Source organism: Cherax quadricarinatus, chromosome 87, assembly GCF_038502225.1.
Source record: "Cherax quadricarinatus isolate ZL_2023a chromosome 87, ASM3850222v1, whole genome shotgun sequence".
In the NCBI taxonomy this organism is placed as follows: Eukaryota; Metazoa; Arthropoda; class Malacostraca; order Decapoda; family Parastacidae; genus Cherax; species Cherax quadricarinatus.
Genome location: NC_091378.1, coordinates 4,066,326 through 4,089,465, shown reverse-complemented (window position 1 = coordinate 4,089,465; position 23,140 = coordinate 4,066,326). Strand labels below are relative to the sequence as shown.

The 23,140-nt window shown below is 44.5% G+C and overlaps 1 protein-coding gene across 29 annotated transcripts in view; it reads right to left on the bottom strand.

Annotated features, from left to right (window-relative positions):
- hth (Meis homeobox homothorax) overlaps positions 1-23,140 on the bottom strand; it is a 1,177,701-nt gene that overhangs the window by 934,464 nt on the left and 220,097 nt on the right. The gene's annotated exons all lie outside the window — the stretch shown is intronic.

Genomic DNA, 23,140 nt, shown 5'->3' with positions numbered 1-23,140 from the left:
ACGTATAATCATTGACAAGTGTAACTCACCTACTACAGAGGAAGTCAAGTTTTTCACTCTAGGTACGTGTGTGTTTTTTCTGCTAGTGTGATGCAAAGACATTAACAATCTTTGAGAACGAGCGCAATCCAGGGGAAGGGCAACTATGAGTCAGTGGGAGGGAAGGAAGAGTCATACGAAGAGTAAGTGGAAGGCAGTCAGTGGGAAAGAAATAGTCAGTGGGAGGGAAGTAGACAGTCGGTGGGAAGGAACTAGAGTCAGTGGGAAGGAACTAGTCAGTGGGAAGGAACTAGAGTCAGTGGGAGGGAACTAGTCAGTGGGAAGGAAGTAGAGTCAGTGGGAGGGAACTAGAGTCAGTGGGAAGGAGCTAGAGTCAGTGGGAAGGAGCTAGAGTCAGTGGGAAGGAACTAGAGCTAGTGGGAAGGAACTAGAGTCAGTGGGAAGGAACTAGTCAGTGGGAAGGAACTAGAGTCAGTGGAAGGGAGCTAGAGTCAGTGGGAGGCAACTAGAGTCAGTGGGAGGCAACTAGAGTCAGTGGGAGGCAACTGGAGTCAGTGGGAGGCAACTAGAGTCAGTGGGAAGGAACTAGAGTCAGTGGGAAGGAACTAGAGTCAGTGGGAGGGAACTAGAGTCAGTGAGAGGGAACTAGTCAGTGGGAAGGAACTAGAGCCAGTGGGAGGGAACTAGAGTCAGTGGGAAGGAACTAGTCAGTGGGAAGGAACTAGAGTCAGTGGGAAGGAACTAGAGTCAGTGGGAAGGAACTAGAGTCAGTGGGAAGGAACTAGAGTCAGTGGGAGGGAAGTAGAGTCAGTGAGAAGGAGCTAGAGTCAGTGGGAAGGAGCTAGAGTCAGTGGGAAGGAACTAGAGTCAGTGGGAAGGAACTAGAGTCAGTGGGAAGGAACTAGAGTCAGTGGGAAGGAACTAGAGACAGTGGGAAGGAACTAGAGACAGTGGGAGGGAACTAGAGTCAGTGGGAGGGAACTAGAGTCAGTGGGAAGGAACCAGAGTCAGCGAGAAGGAACTAGTCAGTGGGAAGGAAGTAGAGTCAGTGGGAGGGAAGTAGAGTCAGTGGGAGGGAAGTAGAGTCAGTGGGAAGGAACTAGAGTCAGTGGGAAGGAACTAGAGTCAGTGGGAAGGAACTAGAGTCAGTGGGAAGGAACTAGAGTCAGTGGGAAGGAACTAGAGTCAGTGGGAAGGAACTAGAGTCAGTGGGAAGGAACTAGAGTCAGTGGGAAGGAACTAGAGTCAGTGGGAAGGAACTAGAGTCAGTGGGAAGGAACTAGAGTCAGTGGGAAGGAACTAGAGTCAGTGGGAAGGAACTAGAGTCAGTGGGAAGGAACTAGAGTCAGTGGGAAGGAACTAGAGTCAGTGGGAAGGAACTAGAGTCAGTGGGAAGGAACTAGAGTCAGTGGGAAGGAACTAGAGTCAGTGAGAAGGAACTAGAGTCAGTGGGAGGGAACTAGAGTCAGTGGGAGGGAAGAAGTCTTACAAAGAACATACACACACACAATGGCAAACCTTCGAAAGCCCTAAACCTGTAAGGGATATCACAGAGTACCAGGGTAACGGGAGGTAATCCTCAGGTAGATCCGAGGAAGCAGAGCAGCAGCTCGCAGTCCCTGTATCAAGAGCCCTCGAGACAGGATCAAGGCACCTACCTCCCTAGGCAAGGCAAGAGCGAGACAGAGAGAGAGAGAGAGAGAGAGAGAGAGAGAGAGAGCGAGCAAGGAATACAATCCGAACCGCACAAAGGCAATCATCACAGCCTGATGGATCACAGATCTTTTTCCCTGACAAAAATATGTCTCACTAACGATTGTTTTAAAATATTTACTCGACTTTCATGTTTTTTAAGTCCTAAATATGTCGTGCCGAATATGTAAAACTGGTCAATTAACAAGAACTCATTTAAAACTAAGTCCTTTCTAAAAATTTCTCTTATACGTTTAAAGATATATTTTTTTCATTAATGTTGATGTAAAAATTTATAATTTTGCACCAAAAGGAACTTAGAAAACTTACCTAACCTTATTATAACAAGAACAATTTATTTTTGCCTAACCCAACTAAATATATTTTAGATTTGTTTACAATAATTTAATACTAAACAAACACAGTGAAATATATTTTTTTCGTTAGGTACAGAATGATTTTGGCGAAATTATTGCATACACAAATTTTCACTTGTCCTATATGGCAAGATGAGCGTTGCTATTTAAGCCAAGATCGCAAGTTCTGCCTATTCGGCACGACATATATATATATATATATATATATATATATATATATATATATATATATATATATATATATATATATATATATATATATATATATATATATATATATATATATATATATAAATATATATATAAATTATATATATATAAATATATATATAAATGTATATATATATAAATATATATATATAAATATATATATATAAATATATATATATATAAATATATATATATATAAATATAATATATAAATATATATATATATATATAAATATATATATATAAATATATATATACAAATATACATATATAAATATATATATATATAAATATATATTAATATATATATATATAAACATATATAAATATATATATATATATATATATGCAAAACAATTACGATGGGAGCAGAATGAAAGCTCTAGGCCTTTCGTGTTACAATCAACACATCATCAGGAGTTTGCAAAGCTGCAGAAAAGAGGAGGATGTCCAAGCAAATACGATCCCAAACTAACGTCAATTTCGTTCTATTTAGCTTACAAGTTTTTTATTAGCTTCCATTTGCTAATGTGAGATGAGGATAATTCAATGTGCCAGTCGCTCTTCTGGCAATATTGCAGCTCATTGGCACAGCATTTAGCCCACAACCAATGGTAACCCAGCCTCCATTCCTGGGTACCTTTGGTACCCAGGTCTCCTTACGCCTACTGCTTATGTTTACCTTTCAGTAAACAGATGTTAAACGATGGGTTGTGGGCCATAACAATGGATGGGCGAGAGGAAGACGTAACTTTCCTTAAACCTGCTGCTCATATTCACCTAGCAGTAAACAGGTACTTAGGAGTCAGGCGACTGTTGTGTGTTGTACTTTGTGGACAGGAAGAATTGGAGAAAGTGGTATATCTTAAACAGAACTAAGTCTGTTAATGAGCTGATGTGGGATAACAACCCCTAATGCATAATGTGACACACTGTGGAAGAGTTTTACTCTCCAGGAGCTTATTAGTTGCATCTGTGCCCATTTACCTAACACTGTGGGTAATTCTACCATTATTACTAACAGTTCCTAGCTTGTAAATTAGCTGGGGGTAGGGTAACCGCTTTTCACTTGTAAACAGAATCGCGACGAAACGATAACTGTATATGGGCACCAGTGTGACGACCGTGTTATAAGCGTCTTGTCTCCACTACACTGCTATCATGTTACCCAACACATACAACAACAACAACAACCATGAGACATAGCGTGATGTGTGAACAATGAAATGACAAGATATGTTGAGGAAACAAACATGTTTGATACAATGTTCTACTCTCTGGAAGTGAAAATTAGTTACATAATACATACATACACTTTATACAGAATACATAACATATAAATTTTGAATGAATAGTCTCTCAATAATCATTATCTTCTTATTAAGAGGACTTAACATTAACCAACAGATCTTAATAAGAGGATTTAGCATTAACTAAAAGAAGTCTGATCCTCTATCATGTTCTTACTAAAAGGATTTAACATTAACCAACAGATCTTAATAAGAGGATTTAGCATTAACTAAAAGAAGTCTGATCCTCTATCATGTTCTTACTAAAAGGATTTAACATTAACCAACAGATCTTAATAAGAGGATTTAATATTAACCAACAGAAGTCTGATCCTCTATAATGTTCTGACTAAAGGGATTTAACATTAACATCTCTCAAAATCGAGAGAAAAAAAATAAGAATGACCAAGGGTAATAATCAGTCAATAAGGTAGTATATGTCAGCAAATACTCTTCAACACAGCTGGAAACACCTAACTAAGAAGCATTTAAATGTTAGAAGGGAACTCCAGCAGCGACAGAACACTACAGACAATACTTACTCTTATAATACAAACACAGAAGGCTTATTTTACTATTGATTTTATGTAGTTAACTTACTGCAAACCAAAATACTGAAAACGTGCAATATATATATATATATATATATATATATATATATATATATATATATATATTTACTTAATTTGCGCCATATAAATTCTTTCTTTAGGTTAAGAAGAGAGAGGCTGGCTGTATAACTAATTATATATATATATATATAAATTTCGATGGTTCACCCAATCTTGCAGCCTGAGGCCGGTTTTTTCCTGTTAGCTTTGTCATTCAGGCTATTTCTGGCAGCTTCATGCATATCCATAACAACACATTTGGTGTAGCACTTCCTCCAAGAGGTAATAAGAGTTTCTTCTTCTTGATAAACAACCTAAGTTGCCAAACATAGGTCCTTGTTGTACTCTGGGACAAGCGCTAACCCGGCACGCACAGCCGGAGGTCAGAAGGTTTGATCCAAAGAGGGGTAACTCAGATTCCCTGGATCAAAAGTCCTTCACTATCAAGAGTCTTTCACTATCAAGAGTCCTTCACTAACAAGTCCCTCACTATCAAGAGTCCTTCACTATCAAGAGTCCTTCACTATCAAGAGTCCCTCACTAACAAGAGTCCTTCACTATCAAGAGTCCTTCACTATCAAGAGTCCTTCACTATCAAGAGTCCCTCACTAACAAGAGTCCTTCACTATCAAGAGTCCCTCATTAACAAGAGTCCTTCACTATCAAGAGTCCTACACTAACAAGAGTCCCTCACTATCAAGAGTCCTTCACTATCAAGAGTCCTTCACTATCAAGAGTCCTTCACTATCAGAAATCCTTCACTATCAGAAATCCTTCACTATCAGAAATCCTTCACTATCAGAAATCCTTCACTATCAGAAATCCTTCACTATCAGAAATCCTTCACTATCACTGAAGAACAACATAGATAAAACCATTAACTCTTCATATGCAAATTACCTAGATTCAATTCCGGGGGGAGTCACCGCCCCTGCAAACCTACCTCACAGGCCTCCTGGTTGATGGCCTGATCAACCAGGCCATTACTGCTGGTAGCACGTAGTTCAAAGTAGGAACCACAGCCTACAGTATCAGTAGCCCTCACTGCACGCAATTATCTAATATCAAAATCAAAATCTATGCCATCTAGAAGAAAATTTGCACTTGATTAGTGTCTAGAATGTTGTCATCTTCTAGTGTCAACAATGTTAATCACATCTTTCATGTTGCATAACAACATAAAAAGTAGGAACACTGCAGCAGGCCTACTGGCTCATGCTTGGCACGTCCTTCTCAAACCCAAACCCACTAAAAAAACCTTAAGAACAGTAATAATAACCTCGTAACGATAAACATACATACCAGGTACACTCTTGTAAGTTCACATTACTTTCCCTTCCACAATATACTACACACATTCTCCTCACCAGTCAACAGTCTCCCACTCTCAGCACCATACTCCAGCTACATAATGGCTAGCCTACACTGCTGGTACATTCTATTCCACAATACCGGTCCATTCTATTTCACAATACCGATCCATTCTGTTTCATAATACAGGTACATTCTATTCCACAATACCAGTCCATTCTATTTCACAATACCGATCCATTCTGTTTCATAATACAGGTACATTCTATTCCACAATACCGGTCCATTCTATTCCACAATACAGGTACATTCTGTTCCACAATACAGGTACATTCTATTCCACAATATACACACATTCTATTCCACAATACCGGTCCATTCTATTCCACAATACAGGTACATTCTATTCCGCAATACAGGCACATTCTATTCCTCAAAACAGGTACATTCTGTTCCACAATGCAGATACATTCTATTCCACAATATAGGCACATTCTATTCCACAATATAGGTACATTCTATTCCACAATATAGGTACATTCTATTCCACAATACAGATACATTCTATTCCACAATATAGGTACATTCTATTCCACAATACAGGTAAATTCTATTCCACAATACAGATACATTCTGTTCCACAATACAGATTCTATTCCACAATACAGGTACATTCTGTTCCACAATACAGGTATATTCTCACCACATCTTTAAAACCTAGTCCACATTGAGGGCCATTTTCACCACTACGTCTTTAAGCTAGCTCACACTACATGTTCATTTCCGCCCACATCTGTTGAAACAGATGTGGGTGGACTCATCTTGCGTGTGTGCAGTTTACCTTGAAGCGGCAGAGTACTTCTTGTGACGTCATACAGAGTGCCTTTTAACACTGCACTCTTAAAAAATAGATCTTTTAATTGCATATTGTGCAAATGGCTTTGTTGTTGCATCAAACAGTCGTTTATCTCTCGCTGACTGCACGACATAGTGATCGTGGCAGCCACGTGGCAACATTATGTGATCATGTGTAGTGGTTATGGCACCCTGACAACATTATGTGATCAAGTGTAGTGGTTATGGCACCCTGACAACATTATGTGATCATGTGTAGTGGTTATGGCACCCTGACAACATTATGTGATCATGTGTAGTGGTTATGGCACCCTGACAACATTATGTGATCATGTAAGTCAAACAAGACCTGCCTGGCAACTCATGCCTGATGCCCAGATGTACGATAATGAACCAAAATTCATTAAATTTCAAAACTTTCTGCCCCACTTAAGACGATAACCAGATGCCACTGTACCTGTTATAACTGCTCTCACCTCAGTTGTACTGCCAACACACCTTATCAAGTTGAAAAGACATATGTGCAACGGTTAGGTATCTTTATTCCCAGACGTTTCGCCTACACAGTAGGCTTCTCAATAACATAAAGGCACAATACCGTGACTAGAACAATACACAAATGACCCGCACATAGGAGAGAGGAGCTTACGACGACGTTTCGGTCCAACTTAGACCATTTACAAAGTCACACTGGAGAGGACTCAGCAGAAACACCGACAAGTTGATAAGTAAAACAAATACTTTTTAACTCTTCGTTGTATACCATTATCATATTCACTTTATTCTGTGTTGGAATTTTGTTAAAAAATCGTCTTGATTTGTTTATCGATTTAGCAATCGTGCAGTAATATATTGATTCCTTTAATAAGATTTAGCAATCGTGCAGTAATATATTGATTCCTTTAGTAAGTTCAGGAAGCAGCATTAATCATTCCCTGAGTCGCATGCGGCTGGTGGAATATATCGTGTAGGCATAGGATTACTGGAGGGGAGGGGGAAAGGAGAGGGAAGAGAGGGGGGAAATAGGTGAAGGGAAGGCATGGTAGAAGGGTTTTAGGGTGTGGAGAGCTGGAAGAAGGGCTTTAAGGAATGAAGGGTGGAAGAAGGGTTATTTTAGGGACTGAAGGGTTGGAAGAAGGCCTATTTTAGGGAGTGAAGGGCTGGAAGAAGGTCTATTTTAGGGAGTGAAGGGCTGGAAGAAGGCCTATTTTAGGGAGTGAAGGGCTGGAAGAAGGGTTATTTTCAGGAGTGAAGGGCTGGAAGGCCTATTTTAGGGAGTGAAGGGCTGGAAGAAGGCCTATTTTAGGGAGTGAAGGGCTGGAAGAAGGGTTATTGTCAGGAGTGAAGGGCTGGAAGGAGGGTTATTTTAGGGAGTGAAGGGCTGGAAGAAGGCCTATTTTAGGGAGTCAAGGGCTGGAAGAAGGGTTATTTTCAGGAGTGAAGGGCTAGAAGAAGGCCTATTTTAGGGAGTGAAGGGCTGGAAGGCTTATTTTCAGGAGTGAAGGGCTGGAAGGCCTAATTTAGGGAGTGAAGGGCTGGAAGAAGGGTTATTTTCAGGAGTGAAAGGCTGGAAGGCCTATTTTAGGGAGTGAAGGGCTGGAAGAAGGCCTATTTTAGGGAGTGAAGGGCTGGAAGAAGGGTTATTTTCAGGAGTGAAGGGCTGGAAGGCTTATTTTAGAGAGTGAAGGGCTGGAAGAAGGCCTATTTTAGAGAGTGAAGGGCTGGAAGAAGGCCTATTTTAGGGAGTGAAGGGCTGGAAGAAGGGCTATTTTAGGGAGTGAAGGGCTGGAAGAAGGGTTATTTTAGGGAGTGAAGGTCTGGAAGAAGGCCTATTTTAGGGAGTGAAGGGCTGGAAGGGTTATTTTAGGGAGTGAAGGGTTGGAAGAAGGCCTATTTTAGGGAGTGAAGGGCTGGAAGAAGGGTTATTTTAGGGAGTGAAGGGCTGGAAGAAGGCCTATTTTAGGGAGTGAAGGGCTGGAAGAAGGGTTATTTTAGGGAGTGAAGGGCTGGAAGAAGGGTTATTTTAGGGAGTGAAGGGCTGGAAGAAGGGTTATTTTAGGGAGTGAAGGTCTGGAAGAAGGCCTATTTTAGGGAGTGAAGGGCTGGAAGAAGGGTTATTTTAGGGAGTGAAGGGTTGGAAGAAGGCCTATTTTAGGGAGTGAAGGGCTGGAAGAAGGGTTATTTTAGGGAGTGAAGGGCTGGAAGAAGGCCTATTTTAGGGAGTGAAGGGCTGGAAGAAGGGTTATTTTAGGGAGTGAAGGGCTGGAAGAAGGGTTATTTTAGGGAGTGAAGGGCTGGAAGAAGGGTTATTTTTAGGGAGTGAAGGGCTGGAAGAAGGCCTATTTTAGGGAGTGAAGGGCTATTTTCAGGAGTGAAGGGCTTGAAGAAGGGTTATTTTAGGGAGTGAAGGGCTCGAAGGCCTATTTTAGGGAGTGAAGGGCTGGAAGAAGGGTTATTTTAGGGAGTGAAGGGCTTGAAGAAGGGTTATTTTAGGGAGTGAAGGGCTTGAAGAAGGGTTATTTTAGGGAGTGAAGGGCTTGAAGAAGGGTTATTTTAGGGAGTGAAGGGTTTGAAGAAGGGTTATTTTAGGGAGTGAAGGGCTTGAAGAAGGGTTATTTTAGGAGTGAAGGGCTGGAAGAAGGGTTATTTTAGGAGTGAAGGGCTTGAAGAAGGGTTATTTTAGGAGTGAAGGGCTGGAAGAAGGGAGGGATGACAGATGAGTAAGACATATACAACCCGTGGATAACTATACTACAGAAACCTTGCGCCTGCCCAGCAGGCTTCCTCGCAACAATACAAAGATGACTTTTGCACTAAATTAACTGAGAACATTTGAGACATGAGAGGAAGTAAACACTGAGGAGCCGAACAACACTGTACTCTCCACTCCAGCTTCTGTACTACAGTGTACTCCAGCTTCTGTACTCGAGTGAACTCCAGCTTCTGTACTAGAGTGAACTCCAGCTTCTGTACTAGAGTGAACTCCAGCTTCTGTACTAGAGTGAACTCCAGCTTCTGTACTAGAGTGAACTCCAGCTTCTGTACTAGAGTGAACTCCAGCTTCTGTACTAGAGTGAACTCCAGCTTCTGTACTAGAGTGAACTCCAGCTTCTGTACTAGAGTGAACTCCAGCTTCTGTACTAGAGTGAACTCCAGCTTCTGTACTAGAGTGAACTCCAGCTTCTGTACTAGAGTGAACTCCAGCTTCTGTACTAGAGTGAACTCCAGCTTCTGTACTAGAGTGAACTCCAGCTTCTGTACTAGAGTGAACTCCAGCTTCTGTACTAGAGTGAACTCCACCTTCTGTACTAGAGTGAACTCCACCTTCTGTACTAGAGTGAACTCCACCTTCTGTACTAGAGTGAACTCCACCTTCTGTACTAGAGTGAACTCCACCTTCTGTACTAGAGTGAACTCCAGCTTCTGTACTAGAGTGAACTCCACCTTCTGTACTAGAGTGAACTCCACCTTCTGTACTCGAGTGAACTCCACCTTCTGTACTAGAGTGAACTCCACCTTCTGTACTAGAGTGAACTCCACCTTCTGTACTAGAGTGAACTCCAGCTTCTGTACTAGAGTGAACTCCAACTTCTGTACTCGAGTGAACTCCAACTTCTGTACTCGAGTGAACTCCAACTTCTGTACTCGAGTGAACTCCAACTTCTGTACTCGAGTGAACTCCAACTTCTGTACTCGAGTGAACTCCAACTTCTGTACTCGAGTGAACTCCAACTTCTGTACTCGAGTGAACTCCAACTTCTGTACTCGAGTGAACTCCAACTTCTGTACTCGAGTGAACTCCAACTTCTGTACTCGAGTGAACTCCAACTTCTGTACTCGAGTGAACTCCAACTTCTGTACTCGAGTGAACTCCAACTTCTGTACTCGAGTGAACTCCAACTTCTGTACTCGAGTGAACTCCAACTTCTGTACTCGAGTGAACTCCAACTTCTGTACTAGAGTGAACTCCAACTTCTGTACTAGAGTGAACTCCAACTTCTGTACTAGAGTGAACTCCAACTTCTGTACTCAATAAAGATAACCAAGTGCTGTACATATCTCTTATTAATCTGTCGCTACTGTAGACCATCAATATAATAATGAAGGAAGTGAAGGATAGAAACGATGGAGGGATTCTAGGAGAGAGAGAGAGAGAGAGGAGAGAGAGAGAGAGAGAGGAGAGAGAGAGAGAGAGAGAGAGAGAGAGAGAGAGAGAGAGAGAGGATGAGAGAGAGAGAGAGAGAGAGAGAGGGAGAGAGAGAGAGAGAGAGAGAGATGAGAGAGAGAGAGAGAGAAGAGAGGAGAGGGAGGAGAGAGAGAGAGAGAGAGAGAGAGAGAGAGGATGAAACAAGCCACCACAAATTTCAAACTTGAGTGTCCTCAGGCACCGATATGATCAATGGCTTAATTAACGACAAGTACACTTGTTTGTTGTTGACAAGGTCGCGCCACAACCCCGGGCTAACTGGCTCTCTGCTCTTAATGCTCCCTACCACCAGCACCACTAACACCACCAACAGGTCTACGAGTAGCAGCAGCAGGACTAGTATTACTAACAACAGTAGTTCCACAACCTCCACGTGAAATTGGAAATTAATATATATATATATATATATATATATATATATATATATATATATATATATATATATATATATATATATATATATATATATATATATATATATATATATATATATATATATATATAATATATATATATAGTGTGCGTGTGTGTTTAGGTATTATGGGTGTTTTTGCTGGAATAAGGACGCTTCTTGTGATCGTATTTCCTTGGTCTTCTTTTCTGGAACATTGCAAGCTCCTGATGGGTCGATTGCAAGGCGAAAGGCCTAGAACTATCATTCAAGGGCCCATTCTTCCCCCCCCCCCGTGGTTTTTTTGCATCATTCTAGTGATGTGTTGTACAGGTACTCATACTAGCCCGGGAACAGATTAAAATTCAGAGTTTGATGATTACTGAATGTGCATCGGAACCGCACCATCGTAAAGTCGACCCATCGTAAGTCGAACCATCGTAAAGCGAGGAGCATCCATTAATGAACACGCTAAACAGCTAGTGACAAAATCCTCGTCTCACCATTATAATAGTATAAGAAGCATCTTTTTTTTCGACGCACCGGTCGTATCCCACCGAGGCAGGGTGAACTAAAAAGAAAAACGAAAGTTTACCCTTTTAAATTTAGTAATTTATACTGGAGAAGGGGGTTACTAGCCCCTTGCTCCCGGCATTTTTGTCGCCTAATACAACACGCATGATAAAAAGTATTATGTAGCATAATTTCCATCATACATTTGTTATCATTGACAATGCACAATTTCCTCTTCGTGGTACAACTCTAACAAAGACTAGCGGACTTCTCAGCAACTGGCAGTCAAGCACCGTGTTGATAAGATCTGCAGCTGCAACAAGGGTACGTGTTCTCACGACGAAACTGGACTAGTACCTGTCACGTCAGTCACGTCATGATGGCTATGTAGGCATGCGAGCCACTGACAGCAATAGCCTACTTGATCTGGCAGTAAACGATGAAGTCAGACGTCTGTCAGCGAGGGAAGACGCAAGAATCCCTCAATTCGCTGGAAATAATACGCGAAACGATGATGGTGGTGGCTACGATACTGACAATAATGATGGTAATCATGATGATAATAATAACGACAATGGTAACCATATTAGAACTAGGACGACAAGGGCAGCGTGGACGTGCAGGAACGACTGTTTCTTGGCAACACTCACCGCTTCCACCGCCGATAAATTAGCCTTTAGCGTCCGAGAGTCGATTTTTGCATTCTTGGGGGATGTCGCGGCAGTTGTGGCCGCGTTTACACTGATCGTTATAATATGTAATGGATGTTGGTGGGGCGGCCTGTGACGCTCTCTAACCCTGCTGATCCACAGGCACCTTGCTAGAGGATGGACGGGCCTAGAGAGAGAGAGAGAGAGAGAGAGAGAGAGAGAGAGAGAGAGAGAAACATCCACAGGCACCTTGCTAAGGAGAGAGGAGTGGAAGAGGGAAGCAAGAGAACAGGAGAGAGAGAGAGAGAGAGAGAGAACACGGGGACGATGACAATTAAGAGAGTTTCTGCAGAACGGACGTAGGTAATTTGCTCAGAAATGAAAATGACAGCGCGAGTGAGGAGCAGAATAAGAAAAACTTAGCGAAGAGAGGATAAGAGAAGAGAGGAAGAGGAGGAGTGGTGCACAATGATTTAGAAACGCAAGAGGCAGCCCAGGAGCTGAATAATAAACCAGAATATACCATATTAATGCTGGAGGAGGAAGGGCGGAGTTAGAGATATAGAAGCAGGGAGAACGGAGGAGGAAGAAGAGGAGAAGGAGGAGGAGAGAAGGAAGAGAAATAGAAAGAGGAGGAGGAGGAGAAAGAGGAAAAGGAGGAGGAGGAGAAAGAAGAGGATAAAAAGGAAGAGAAAGCGGAGGAGGAGGAGAAAGAAGAGGATAAAAAGGAAGAGAAAGCGGAGGACGGCGAGAAATCTTCGACAAGACACAAAAGAAATACCAGTAATGGTAAAATAGATAGATCTTCAACTCTGAGAGACATTAACACAATAAAATCATTAGCAGACGTTACAATACCCTGAAGAAGGGTCTTCTGGGACAACGTTTCGCTCTGTGTAGAGCTTCATGACTTGACAAAGTTTAACTCCGAGAGAATCTTGTCCCTCACAAAAGCTTCAACATACTGTATCTTGCTACCCAGACCTGACGGTATGAAGTTACTGAAGATACGACACTCTACAAGCAGTGTCACTCAAGACAGACAATCTACAAGCTCAATAGTGTCACTAGACAGATCTACAAACCGATAGTGTCACTGAAGACAAGATCTACAAGCTAACAGTATCAGTGAAGACACAGATCTACAAGACGACACTGTCGTCAGATCTTCCAGCAGGACATACAAAGTAATACGAGGCTCAACGAAGACAACTTCCGTTACTCCGCTATAGAAAACTGAACAAATTAAAACTGGAAAAAAAGAGTACAAAACTCGCCGAAACTAATTTAGAGAGCGGAAGAGAAAGAGTGATGTCGGAAGTACAAGTCTCACAAGTGCTGCCATCACAGCTGGAAGGAAAATGACAGGACTGGATAACACGTACCTTCAAGCACTGCCAAGCCATTCAAGGACCCAGTGGAAATAAGTCACTCTGTCTGACCTCTTTGGGTTATCCTAAGTAATTTACACATGTTACTTATGTATGATAATTTGTGTCGCTGTATTTATGCGTACCTGTACCTACTTACTTACTCTAGATTAAAATATATTAGGGTAACAACACCGCAGATCTGAGGCATGTGTAAAAACTGCCAATGTCCAAATTAATTCAAGCACTTACAGTATATTACAGTGATAAAGCTAAAAATCTATCAAACAGATGAGAGAGATATAATTCACAGTCAGCAAATAATGTAGGTTCCAAATCCGCACACGGGACTTATTCCTTATAAAAGTACAAGACATAGATGGTACCAAATACCCGAGTGCATTAAATAATTCAACACAAATAGACCACCGAGTGCTGTCAACACCCTCCCTGCAGATATAAAGGCACTTGTTAACTATCCACAGGTTCTTCACGGGAAGAGTTAGCAAGCTAGCGTAGACCACTCCTAGTGAGCCGAGCTGTGGTGGTGCCCTAGAAAGGCTCCAACAAACAGCGACGGTTTCACTGGTCAGACGGTCTGGTCGGAGACCGGTCCACGGGGTCAACAACACCAGGAACTAGCAACAGGTAGACAGCAAGTAGCGGAAGACAGGAGAGGAGGAGGAAACGGGGAGGGGAAAAAGAAGGGAAGGGGACCAGAGGGTGACAATGAAGGTAAGAATGGTTCTTGGCCTGTTAATTAATAGCTTCGTAAAGTGCAAGTGACATTTCCTCGTTAGTCAAAAAATCTTGACAAAGTTAGGTGAAATTTCCTTTATTTTATAGTTTACGAAGAACTTGTCTTTATCGCCAACAACACGAAAAATATGGCGGAATTTCAAGTTCTTTTTCCTTAATAGACCACCTGAGACCACGCTTCTTACTTGTCTGATCAACTAGGCTGTTGCTGCTAGGGCCCTGTAGATCCTTATAACCCCTCAGAGCCTAGCTAATCTTGCAAAAAACTTCTACCTGTGTTCAGACAATATTTGTGGTATCTCCTGGTAGCAGCTTCACACAGAAGCAGTTACTGAAAACGTCTACCCTCCGTCTTAAGTCTTTCTTGCTTTAAAGTATAGGCTGGTTAGTAAGGTTTAAAACCTATCGACCTCACGAGGGTCACTAAGATGCCTGTCACCTCTACACTACCAGTCAAGAATACTTTAACACTTACAGTAAATATATATGGAATATATATGGAATTTCGCTATTTTTTCACAGTGGTTGTTTTGTATATTATGAGAATCACCTACTGTGATCTTATTGCATATATATATATATATATATATATATATATATATATATATATATATATATATATATATATATATATATATATATATATATATATATAATCACACACTGAGACATACGCGTCACGGTTTAATTAGAGTAGCATAGCTCTAATTAAAGATATAAATAAGCGAGGTAAGGAGGAGGCGAGTGCCTCGCCTTAGTGCCAGGGAGGCCAGCGCACCTCGGAAGAAAACGTGGACTTTTAAACGCTAAGTAAGCGTCATGCATGAAGCACACTCCCTCCTTCCCCCAGCTGACCTAAGAAAAACGTAACGTCAAAAAAGTCTTGGACGAGATACGCCCCTCTCAAACTTCTTTCGCCACATTCATTTTCTTAACAGGTTCAAAAGTCGATTTCGTTAGTTTTATGTTAAGAAAATGTTGTGATAAATGGTTTGAAAACCGAGAAGTTGAAGATTGAGACACTCATGCAACATATGGGAATCTTTATTAAGGAAACGTTTCGCCACACAGTGACTTCATCAATCCAATATAAAGTAGAAATGGGTAAGGAGAGGAGTAGTTTGAGGTAATCAGTCCCTCAGCCTGGAATCGATGTGTTCAGTCCATCAGTCTTGTAGAAAGTACAGCATATGACCTGAGAAGTGGCTTATATACTGTAGTCAGGTAAGTGGAAGCAGGAGGAGGCGGGATCACAGTGGTACCATCCACTAGTGTAAATAGTGGATAGTTCCACGTTTCCTTAATAAAGATTCACATATGTTGCACAAGTGTCTCAATCTTCAAAGAAAATGTTTTATTAAAACTGGGTTGGTTTAAATGAGCATACATAACACGCTCAATTAACTAAACTTAATAAAACCGGCCGCAAAACCTCTAACAAGATTTCTAAAACTGATTAGAAAACGTTCAAATCTTTACGACTAGAACTGGTGGTGCCAGAATTGGCTGCCATCTACAAGTGGTGGTGCCAGAATTGGCTGCCCTCTACAACTGGCACTGGTGGTGCCAGAATTGGCTGCCATCTACAAGTGGTGGTGCTAGAATGGGTTGCCCTCTACAACTGGCACTGGTGGTGCCAGAATTGGCTGCCATCTACAAGTGGTGGTGCTAGAATGGGTTGCCCTCTACAACAGGCGATTTTAAACGTTAAATTAAATGTACAAAATTAACGTCACCAAACAATGTTTTTCTGAGACTGCTACCAGACGAGTGTAAGCAGCGACATAACATCCAGGAACACACAAATAAATCGCACATATGAGAGAGGAGCTTTCGATGACGTTTCGGTCCGACTTGGACCATTAAGTAGTCACACTAACACATGAAGGTGAGGGAGCTACTATATACAGGAAAGGGGGGACAGGGACGGGATAAAGAAAGGAAGAAAGAAAGCAGTGGAGAAGCAGTGGTAAAGGTAATGCTGGTAGTAGTAGTAGTAGTAGTAGTAGTAACAGTACTAGTGGTAGTAACAGTAGTAGTAGTAGTATAATGTTCTACTCAAACCTTTCATTATATTTAATAATTAATTATATTTTATACTCAATTAGCGACATAAGTTGAACATAAGCATTAATAATAGCTATTAAGATTGTTACCCGAATTTATCTGCAGGCGAGTTATTACACAGCATTGTAAGGTACCGGTGTGTACTTGTGGATGTGGCAAACACAGAGTTGCCTTAGTGTAGGCGTAATCAATGTTATGTACGATGAGGAACGCTTATTTTCGCACGTTCTAACAATATTTTTATAATCTTATGTTTTATCCATGAGAGAGGAGAGAGAGAGAGAGAGATAGGGACATAGACAGAAAGAGAGAGAGAGAGAGAGAGAGAGACTGGCCTGCCCCGCGGAGCGTGGGTTACTTGTGGGCAGGTCACTCTACCTGTCCAATGCAATGCTCCTCACAGCTACTACCCGGCCCACCGCAATCAATACTGGCGACCCCTACACACACACACACACACACACACACACACACACACACACACACACACACACAACAACAACAACAACAACAACGGGTCACAACTGGAGGCTAAAACTCAGAAGAATCACAGGGATGTTAGGAAGTATTTCTTCAGTCACAGAGTTGTCAGGAAGCGGAACAGTCTGGAGAGTGATGTAATAGAGGCAGGTTCCATACAAAGCTCTAAGAAGAGGCATGATAAAGCTCATGGAGCAGGGAGTGACCTAGTAGCGACCAGTGAAGAGACGGGGCTAGGAGCTGTGACTCGACCCATGCAACCACAAATAGGCGAGTACACACCTAGAATAACCTCCATTGAGGTTCTTGTGTACTTATCCCTCGGATAAAACCCACAACATTTTAATAAGACCCAGGTACCTATTTACTGCTAAGTGAACAGAGGAAGGTGGTAAGAAAACTATCACCTAGGTGCCTATTTACTGCTAGGTGAATAGAGACACCGAGTAATAAGGTACCTAATTATATAATGCTAGGCGAAGAGAGGCAAGCTTAAAATTAACATCCGGTTACCTATTTAGTGCTAGCAAACCATGTCAGCAGGCGGTAAGAAACTAACACCCAGGTACCTATTTACCGCTAGGTGAACAGGGGCAGCAAGCTTAAGAAGACTTGTCCATGCATCTAGCTTCACTCTGGTAAGAAGATTGTCCATACATCTAGCTTCACTCTGGTAAGAAGACTTGTTCATGCATCTAGCTTCACTCTGGTAAGAGGACTTGTCCATACATCTAGCTTCACTCTGGTAAGAAGACTTGTCCATGCGTCTAGCTTCACTCTGGTAAGAAGACTTGTCCATACATCTAGCTTCACTCTGGTAAGAAGACTTGTCCATGCGTCTAGCTTCACTCTGGTAAGAAGACTTGTCCATACATCTAGCTTCACTCTGGTAAGAAGACTTGTCCATACATCTAGCTTCACTCTGGTAAGAAGACTTGTCCATGCGTCTAGCTTCACTCTGGTAAGAAGACTTGTCCATACATCTAGCTTCACTCTGGTAAGAAGACTTGTCCATACATCTAGCTTCACTCTGATAAGAAGACTTGTCCATACATCTAGCTTCACTCTGGTAAGAAGACTTGTCCATGCGTCTAGCTTCACTCTGGTAAGAAGACTTGTCCATACATCTAGCTTCACTCTGGTAAGAAGACTTGTCCATACATCTAGCTTCACTCTGGTAAGAAGACTTGTCCATGCGTCTAGCTTCACTCTGGTAAGAAGACTTGTCCATACATCTAGCTTCACTCTGGTAAGAAGACTTGTCCATACATCTAGCTTCACTCTGGTAAGAAGACTTGTCCATGCGTCTAGCTTCACTCTGGTAAGAAGACTTGTTCATGCATCTAGCTTCACTCTGGTAAGACTTGTCCATGCATCTAGCTTCACTCTGGTAAGAAGACTTGTCCATGCATCTAGCTTCACTCTGGTAAGAAGACTTGCCCATGCATCTAGCTTCACTCTGGTAAGAAGACTTGTCCATGCGTCTAGCTTCACTCTGGTAAGAAGACTTGTCCATGCATCTAGCTTCACTCTGGTAAGAAGACTTGTCCATACATCTAGCTTCACTCTGGTAAGAAGACTTGTCCATACATCTAGCTTCACTCTGATAAGAAGACTTGTCCATACATCTAGCTTCACTCTGGTAAGAAGACTTGTCCATACATCTAGCTTCACTCTGGTAAGAAGACTTGTCCATGCGTCTAGCTTCACTCTGGTAAGAAGACTTGTCCATACATCTAGCTTCACTCTGGTAAGAAGACTTGTCCATACATCTAGCTTCACTCTGGTAAGAAGACTTGTCCATGCATCTAGCTTCACTCTGGTAAGAAGACTTGCCCATGCATCTAGCTTCACTCTGGTAAGAAGACTTGTCCATGCGTCTAGCTTCACTCTGGTAAGAGGACTTGTCCATACATCTAGCTTCACTCTGGTAAGAAGACTTGTCCATGCGTCTAGCTTCACTCTGGTAAGAAGACTTGTCCATACATCTAGCTTCACTCTGGTAAGAAGACTTGTCCATACATCTAGCTTCACTCTGATAAGAAGACTTGTCCATACATCTAGCTTCACTCTGGTAAGAAGACTTGTCCATGCGTCTAGCTTCACTCTGGTAAGAAGACTTGTCCATACATCTAGCTTCACTCTGGTAAGAAGACTTGTCCATACATCTAGCTTCACTCTGGTAAGAAGACTTGTCCATACATCTAGCTTCACTCTGGTAAGAAGACTTGTCCATGCGTCTAGCTTCACTCTGGTAAGAAGACTTGTTCATGCATCTAGCTTCACTCTGGTAAGACTTGTCCATGCATCTAGCTTCACTCTGGTAAGAAGACTTGTCCATGCATCTAGCTTCACTCTGGTAAGAAGACTTGCCCATGCATCTAGCTTCACTCTGGTAAGAAGACTTGTCCATGCGTCTAGCTTCACTCTGGTAAGAAGACTTGTCCATGCATCTAGCTTCACTCTGGTAAGAAGACTTGTCCATGCATCTAGCTTCACTCTGGTAAGAAGACTTGTCCATGCATCTAGCTTCACTCTGGTAAGAAGACTTGTCCATGCATCTAGCTTCACTCTGGTAAGAAGACTTGTCCATGCATCTAGCTTCACTCTGGTAAGAAGACTTGCCCATGCATCTAGCTTCACTCTGGTAAGAAGACTTGTCCATACATCTAGCTTCACTCTGATAAGACTTGTCCATGCGTCTAGCTTCACTCTGGTAAGAAGACTTGTGGTTGGAACAAGTACAAAAGGGAGGGAGCTTCCTAACTGCTAGCCACTGCAGCTACAACTTACAAACTGCTACCTGCAGATGCTTACAGCTTTAAAACTGCTGGATACTGCAGATGGGCACTACACCTTCAACACTCTCCTTACACCAGTAGTACAACTTGGTACACAAACAATCTTACAATCAATATTCTTGTATTTCACTCTCATGGAACCGAGCCATTTTTTTTTTAAGAAAAAGTCGCCTCGTTCTCTACAGGCGGCCAGAAATATTACCCAAGCATTACTCTTACACCTCATGCAACACCAGACACAATCCTGAATTAAAGTCAAGGCAAGCAATACGTTTTGCTTGTGTGTGTCTTACCGGTGAATCAGTGACTGTACTTGACCAATATGCGTATGTGTTCTATAGTAATTGCACTCGTGTGTGTGTGTGTGTGTTCAATAATGATTGTAATATCATTTGTCAGTGTATTATCATCTGTCATATGTATTATCATTTGTCAAATGTTACCTTTTGGAGGTTATACTAGAATGCGGATAAGTGGTATCCAGGAGCATTCCAAGTTGCTATACACTGTGTCTTCGAAACATGGTTATGGACTGGGCCGTGGGGGCATTGATCCCCGGAATATCCTCCAGGTAGATCCCAGGCTGACCCCCGGAGCACCCTCCAGGTTGACCCCAGGAGCACCCTCCAGGTAGACACCAGGTTGAACCCCCGGGGCACCCACCAGGTAGACTCCAGGTTGACCCCCGGAGCACCCACAAGGTAGACTCCAGGTTGACCCCCGGAGCACCCACCAGGTAGACTCCAGGTTGACCCCCGGAGCACCCTCCAGGTAGACTCCAGGTTGACCCCCGGAGCACCCACCAGGTAGACTCCAGGTTGACCCCAGGAGCACCCTCCAGGTAGACACCAGGTTGATCCCCCGGAGCACCCACCAGGGAGACTCCAGGTTGACCCCGGAACACCCTCCAGGTAGACCCCAGGCTGACCCCCAGAGCACCCACCAGGTAGACTCCAGGTTGACCCCCGGAGCACCCTCCAGGTAGACTCCAGGTTGACCCCCGGAGCACCCTCCAGGTAGACTCCAGGTTGACCCCCGGAGCACCCTCCAGGTTGACCCTCGGAGCACCCTCCAGGTAGACTCCAGGTTGACCCCCGGAGCACCCACCAGGTAGACTCCAGGTTGACCCCCGGAGCACCCACCAGGTAGACACCAGGTTGACCCCATGGAGCACCCTCCAGGTAGACTCCAGGTTGACCCCCGGAGCACCCACCAGGTAGACTCGAGGTTGACCCCCGGAGCACCCACCAGGTAGACTCGAGGTTGACCCCCGGAGCACCCACCAGGTAGACTCGAGGTTGACCCCCGGAGCACCCTCCAGGTAGACACCAGGTTGACCCCCCGGAGCACCCTCCAGGTAGAGACCAGGTTGACCCCCGGAGCACCCACCAGGTAGACACCAGGTTGACCCCCGGAGCACCCACCAGGTAGACTTCAGGTTGACCCCCCGGAGCACCCTCCAGGTAGACTCCAGGGTGACCTCCCGGAACACCCACCAGAAAGTCTCCAGGTTGACCCCCCAGAGCACCCTCCAGGTAGACTCCAGGTTGATCCCCGGAGCACCCACCAGGTAGACTCCAGGTTGACCCCCGGAGCACCCACCAGGGAGACTCCAGGTTGAGCCCCGGAGCACCCACCAGGTAGACTCCAGGTTGACCCCCGGAGCACCCACCAGGGAGACTCCAGGTTGACCCCCGGAGCACCCACCAGGGAGACTCCAGGTTGACCCCCGGAGCACCCTCCAGGTAGACCCCCGGAGCACCCACCAGGTAGACTCCAGGTTGACCCCCGGAGCACCCACCAGGTAGACTCCAGGTTGACCCCCGGAGCACCCAGCAGGTAGACTCCAGGTTGACCCCCGGAGCACCCACCAGGTAGACTCCAGGTTGACCCCCGGAGCACCCTCCAGGTAGACTCCAGGTTGACCCCCGGAGCACCCTCCAGGTAGACTCCAGGTTGACCCCCGGAGCACCCTCCAGGTAGACTCCAGGTTGACCCCCGGAGCACCCACCAGGTAGACTCCAGGTTGACCCCCGGAGCACCCTCCAGGTAGACTCCAGGTTGACCCCCTGAGCACCCACCAGGTAGACTCCAGGTTGACCCCCGGAGCACCCTCCAGGTAGACCCCCGGAGCACCCACCAGGTAGACTCCAGGTTGACCCCCGGAGCACCCACCAGGTAGACTCCATGTTGACCTCCGGAGCACCCTCCAGGTAGACACCAGGTTTACCCCCGGAGCACCCACCAGGTAGACTCCAGGTTGACCCCCGGAGCACCCACCAGGTAGACTCCAGGTTGACCCCCGGAGCACCCACCAGGTAGACTCCAGGTTGACCCCCGGAGCACCCACCAGGTAAGACTCCAGGTTGACCCCCGGAGCACCCACCAGGTAGACTCCAGGTTGACCCCCAGAGCACCCTCCAGGTAGACCCCCGGAGCACCCACCAGGTAGACTCCAGGTTGACCCCCGGAGCACCCTCCAGGTAGACACCAGGTTGACCCCCGGAGCACCCACCAGGTAGACTCCAGGTTGACCCCCGGAGCACCCACCAGGTAGACTCCAGGTTGACCCCCGGAGCACCCATCAGGTAGACTCCAGGTTGACCCCCGGAGCACCCACCAGGTAGACTCCAGGTTGACCCCCGGAGCACCCTCCAGGTAGACCCCCGGAGCACCCACCAGGTAGACTCCAGGTTGACCCCAGAGCATCCACCAGGTAGACTCCAGGTTGACCCCCGGAGCACCCTCCAGGTTGACCCCCGGAGCACTCACTAGGTGGACTCCAGGTTGACCCCCGGAGCACCCACCAGGTAGACTCCAGGTTGACCCCCGGAGCACCCTCCAGGTTGACCCCCGGAGCACCCACCAGGTAGACTCCAGGTTGACCCCCGGAGGACCCACCAGGTAGACTCCAGGTTGACCCCCGGAGCACCCTCCAGGTTGACCCCCGGAGCACCCTCCAGGTTGACCCCCGGAGCACCCACCAGGTAGACTCCAGGTTGACCCCCGGAGCACCCTCCAGGTTGACCCCCGGAGCACCCACCAGGTAGACACCAGGTTGACCCCCGGAGCACCCACCAGGTAGACACCAGGTTGACCCCCGGAGCACCCTCCAGGTAGACTCCAGGTTGACCCCCGGAGCACCCACCAGGTAGACTCCAGGTTGACCCCCGGAGCACCCACCAGGTAGACTCCAGGTTGACCCCCGGAGCACCCTCCAGGTAGACTCAAGGTGATATGATGTTCAGCGAGGCAAAATTGAAGTTACCCAGCCACGTTAAAATTGAATAATTAAAAACTGGAACGTAGTATATTATTATTATATTCGACAACAAATGCCAAACCCACACAGGAGATGAATATAATAATGATAACTGTTAGTAAGTTTATTCAGATATACACAAATACAATTACATACAACTATCATACATAGCAGCATATGTGCAGAGAACCTGGGATAACCCAAAAAAGTCAGAGTGACTTATTTCCATTGGGGTCCTTTAACTGTTACCGTACTATCACAAACGCTGGTAAAATAATAGGTCGGATAACTAGAA